The sequence below is a fragment of the Pinus tabuliformis genome, chromosome X (assembly GCF_031772625.1).
Source record: "Pinus tabuliformis cultivar Carrire ecotype Pingquan chromosome X, CPIR1, whole genome shotgun sequence".
NCBI lineage: Eukaryota > Viridiplantae > Streptophyta > Pinopsida > Pinales > Pinaceae > Pinus > Pinus tabuliformis.
The window spans coordinates 979628431-979634430 of NC_142308.1; positions in this window are offsets into that span (position 1 = coordinate 979628431).

The window sequence follows — 6000 nt, forward strand, 5'->3', positions numbered from 1 at the left end:
AAAACTCCTCGCAGCCTGGATGGTAGAAACTAGATCCAGGGTCTTCACTTCTACTTCCCGAATTGGTACGATTCTAGCCATGTGATTAAATGATTTGATGTCGAACATGTTAGAAACCACTTGATTACCAGTCGATGATGTAAACTGTTAACAAGCGTGAGAGAGACCACCAGTAATGTCAATGGTTCTCAAAGTACCAAGCACAACCCGTGAAATGTGAATAGATGTTTTGATGTCGAACACTTCACGGAATCCTTTGATCGAAAGTCAATGATGTAAACTGACGTCAAAGGCGAGAAACCTGCCATTGATGCATGCAGACTTCAAGGTACTGTCGATTCCTAAGTCATCTTTCTAGATAATGTGTCGATGTCGATAGAAAGCGACCCGTTGCAGGCAAGCCCGCAACACGAAATCATTGTTCAAGTTGAAGAAATGTTGCTGTAAGGACTGACTCAGGGATGGTCAAATGGATGACAAGTATTTTGCAGATGAAAGTTTTGCTTGCAGACCTCTTGAACACATAACGACACGACAGATGGCTTGGTGACGAATAACTCAAAGTTAATCCCCGGAACCCGGTTAAAGACTTTCAAAGTGGTTTGATCAACTGTGAGGTAAAAGATTTCCCAACCCAGGTGAATGAAAAAGTGTCGTGTTCAAGAGTGGTAATAAAGTTTCTTCTGAGACAAAAGGTGACAAATAGGTTCATTCTTCTCTCTTTTCCCCCACCATTTCTGGCAAGTACCTCTTTATTTTTAACAAGCTTGAGGAGGATAACATATGCTTGATTATAAGCTCATCCTTCGGACGAGTCCAACCTAGTTTAAATTCGAACCCTAGGAAGGAGTGGTTCGTTCCTGTTTGTAATTGAACAGGTCCTCTACTGTAAAAGTTTAACGAGCCCAGTATAGGAGAAACTCGGCGTTTTTCAATTTTAGAGAGTCTGAAAAAACTAAAGGAGACTCCACGTTGAACTTTTTCGTACATTTGTGTCCCTCAAGCCCGAAAAAGTATAAAATAATACCTGGGGGAACCGCTTGATCTTGCGACCAAGGAGTACTTTCATAATAGTGTCGTTGACCTGAAAAGTAAAAAGCGATCAAGGACACGTCGTTTTATTTCCTTATCGAGTTTGAAACGACAAAAACCCGGCAATCTTTTCCTGATTTTGCGGTCAGAAAAGAGCTAAAAGGGGACCGTCTTTTAATTCCGTTTTAACGAGTGTAAAAGAAACGCTCGGCGATCTTTTCATGTTTTAGGAGTCAGAAAAGGGCTTAAAAGATGACTCTGATATTTTTGTTTGTGAAAAATGACAATTTCCCTCGAAATCCCTTTGTCCTGCACAAAAGCAACACATTACTCATACCTGTTTAAAATAGGCAAAAATACATCGAAAAACATCTTTTCATGGTAAAAAATGAACTAATTCATCCAAAAAACCTATAAAAAGACCTTTTACCATGTCATTTTTACCGTTTGACTGTTGAGGTTGAAAAAGGAGCTTTTGACAAGAAACTTCCCGTGGTCGCTGCGGAAAATCCGACCGTCGGAATCGAACGCCGTCTTATCCAGGTATTTTACACATCCTACTCTGCATTTCTATCCGTTTAGAATTAATTTTTAGGTCTTAGTTTCATTTTTTGGGGGGGTTTTGGTTTTGGAATGCGCCTCTCGGCGGACGCGGGTGCCCTTCGGGTGACCCGCGTCCCCCGACTTTTTCCTATACAGGAAAATGGTCGGAAGACGCAGTCCGCCTTCAGGCCAGCCGCGTCCGAGCGCCCTGTGTTGTAAAGGCGGGGTGCGTCTTCCGTGAAACGCGCATTTCAAAAACCCAACCCCCTCAAATAACTATCTAAAAATTCCCAAATCAATTTCTAATGACTATTTCTGGTGTGCAGGGCATTAACCATGTTAGATTGGAGAGAAAGAGAGCATGTAGAGGATGATGAAGCTGCAATAAATCATCAACCTTCCCTGGATGCCCTAAGAGCATGCGGGTTATACAAATACTGGACCATACCGGGCATGAGGGGCCAGGTAAGATTCTTGGAATGGCTGGTTGAGCGATGGAACGTTCAAGAACAATGCTTTTACATAGGAGGGCACCAGCTCGAGATAGAGCCCTCGGATGTATACTTTCTCACTGGCTTGCCGAACAGAGGCGAGCAACTCAGTCTTGCGGGGACTAGGCCGGGTGGCCAATCCCTTGATAGTCTCCGCGACGAGTGGTGCACACCTGGGGCTCACCATTCGAAAGGCATAGAGATAAAACACATCACTCTGCGTGAACTCAAAGTCATAGCGTTCACGGTTACCAGAATTTGCGGCGCGGCCGCTTTACACATTGCTTCCGGATCCCAAATGCGGATGGCAATTGACTGTTACCAAGGCACCATTTTCAACTGGTGTGAAGCTGTGTCGGCTCATATGAAGAGCCAACTGACCAAGGCAAAGAACGGACGACTAAAGACTTTTGGATATGGGCCTCTAGTCGTGAGCTTTGCCTTGGAGAGAGTTCCAATGCTGATCCCTCAGCAACTCACTGTTGATATCTTGGGTCCTCGGGAGCCAAAGCTGATACGATGGGTTGCGGTGATGGCCCGGCATCCTGACGAGGGCACGACGGTGGTTCGATTCTCAGATAGTTACTTTCACTGGTTAGAGGACCATTTTTTTTCGATACGAGACTTTCTGTATGCCGGAGTGGATTTTAGAGGTGATCCGGACATGGTTCTTCCACCGGGAGAACAATGGGATGACAGAGGTACTTTATTTTTCACAAGTTTTCTAATTATGTATTTTTTTATTTTTCATATATATCGTCTCAAAACTAACAGTAAAATTTTCAAAATGCAGATGTTGGTCCACAGCGTCCAGCCAACCTCCGGCCTTTTGATAGACTACATCCAGCTGCACCGGTACCGGCCCCACAGGACGCGGCTGCAGAAGTACTAGCTGAGTTGGAGCATGATCTAGAGCGTCTCACGGCAGATATACCTGAGACTACTATGGACGACATTCCTACCAGGCTTCAGCGCTTCGTAGTCGCGGTCCCTGGACCGTTTAGGAGATTTTTGCGTAAGGTAGCCCGCGCAGTGGTGTCATACAGAGAGCACCACCAGTGATTGACTAGTCACTTTTGTAGTCACATGTGACATTTTGACTTTTTGTACTATCATTTTGCCGATCATAAGGTGTTTTCAACCTATGATCGAAGACGATGTATATATTTTTTGACACACTCCTATCTATATATATATCACTATTACCGGCTTATCTTGTTTAACATATGTGATGAAATGTTTTTAAATTTACTTGCATGATTATTGTAAATGTCTGTCCAACATTCGAGAAGCAATTGCATCTGCTAATGTATTTAAAGACCTTGGAATATGTTGATATTCAATGTAATCAAATTCACGTTCCAAGAGACGCACTCTCAAAAACAACCTTAATAACACAGGATTTCTAATGGCATAAACTCTATTAAGCTGTAATACAACAAGTTCAGAATCTAACCTCACTATCAAACGTCGAATTCCAAATGAAATAGATTCGGATAATAATTCAACCACTGCACTGTATTCTGCAATGTTGTTCGTTGTTTGACCGAGGCTTACCCCATGCATAGAAACTAACTCGTCAGAGGGCGAATAGATAACCCAAGCTGCGGAAGAGATATTCCGTGTACTACGACAAGCACCATCAGCAAATCCAATGTATGTTTGGAGAGGCGTCGACATCTGCAATATCAAGAGTAAAACCAAGATAAGCCAGAATAACGACGAAAAACACACTCTCTAAGCTAAGCACACTGACTAAACTAACAAACATGCTAGCTAGAAAGAAAATCTAACCTATCTAAAAATTTCTCCATACCCACCATTTAAGCATAATACCTCTTTAGGTAAAGTCCATTTCTGGGTTTACCCAAAGAGTCCCCATCAAAATCAACTAGCTCATAAGCCCCTTTTGCTAGCTTTCGCTTTACAATGTAGGGTCCATGCCACATAGGAACGAATTTTCCAGCACCTAGCTTATCGTTAGCTTGATCATATAATAGCACTAGGTCTCCTTCCGAAAAACTTCGAGGGGTTACATTTCTATCATACTGAGCTTTCATTCGTTTCGCGTGAGTCTCGATTGCCAATGTAGCGTCACGTCGAGTCTCATCTAATTTAGCCAAGTACAATAAACGTTTCTCCTCTTCGGAAGTAGCTGGAAGTAATTCGACAGCCATTTGAAGTGATGGGATTTCGCATTCAATGGGTAACACAGCTTCCAAGCCATAAACTAGCTGGAAAGGAGTGAACCCTGTTGAATTTTTCACTGAGGTTCGGTATGCCCATAGCGCTGAAAATAACATGTTGTGCCAATTCGACCGATGAACACCAATGGTTCGTCGGATCATGATAACTAGAACTTTGTTGATAGACTCAACCAAACCGTTGGCTTGCGGATAATAAGGAGTAGAGCTATCGTGGCGCAAACCAAGCTGGCTTGTAAGCTCAGTCATCATGATGTTTCGAAAATGGCTCCCATGGTCAGTAATGATTGCTTGTGGGACACCAAACCTAGTTATGATATGATTGAATACGAAAACTGCAGCTGTTTTGCCGCTTGCGTCGAATGTAGGCATCGCCTCGGCCCACTTAGTAAAATAATCAACCGCAAGGATGATATACGCATGCCCCCCGGCCGAGTGAGGGTTACAAGTAATAAAGTCGATACCCCATTTGGCGAATGGACCAGCGGCAATTATAGGGTGGAGAGGAGCAGGTGGAGCGCGCATCTTGCGATCAAACACTTGACAGTTGTGGCATTTCCTGACGGCAATGATACAATCCTTAAACATAGACGGCCAGAAATAGCCAGCGCGCAACACCTTCTGAGCTGTGGCATACCCAGACATATGACCGCCACATGCTCCAGAGTGACAATCATTCAAAACTCTCTCAGCCTCTTCGTGAGTTAAACAACGTCGAAAAACTAAGTCTGCCCCCCGGCGATAAAGTGTATCTCCAATAATTTTGTATGGCTGGGATTGAAACCGAATTTTTCGACGTTCCGCTTTGGAAGCTTCAGGCCGAAAGGTTTGGGTTTGGAGATAGATGATTATATCCCCGTACCACGGATCTACAGTACTGATAAGAAACAAAGATTCGTCCGCAATGGACTCCTCTGCCACAGTCTCTGTGTCAGCACTCGGGAAATCACACATCAATTCCGCAAAAACTAAGGATTTCTTAGACTTGGACTTCTCGAACTCCAAGTCGAACTCTTGCAGGATAACAATCCATTTAGAGTACTTGCCCCCTAGCAGTTGTTTTGTCAAAATATAAATCATAGGGTTGCAATCCGAAATAACTGTAGTTTTACGGAGAAGAATGTAGTGACGAAAACGCTGGACAGCTTGAACGGCTGCCAGGGCCAATTTCTCCACATGCGAATATTTTAACTCAGTGGGATTCAAGGTCCTACTAAGATAATATATCACATGCTCCGCTCCGAATTCATCTTCTTGAACTAACACCATTCCAATGGTGGAATGCGAAGCTGCGAGGTATAAGAAGTAGTCCTGGTTGTAGTTGGGAGGATGCAATAACGGTGCATGGGTCAACGCGTGTTTAAGTGCATCAAAAGATTGTTGGGCAATCTCGTCCCAAAAGAATTGTGCGTTCTGTTTCAACAACCGTGTAAAACCTTTAGTGACCTCGGCGTAGTTTGGGATGAATCGGCGTAAAAAGTTCGCTTTCCCTTGCAAACTTTGGAGTTGGCGCAAACTCGAAGGAGGAGGCAATTTGATGATAGCCTCGACTTTCGAGGGATCGACGCGAATGCCGGCTTTTGAAACAACAAATCCCAGCAATCGACCTGTTTCTATACAGAAAACACACTTGTGGGGATTCAACCGAATTCGATAATGCCTACACCTCATAAAGATTGCTCGTAGGTGGACAAGGTGATCAGCTCGATGTAAAGAATGAGCAGGCAAAT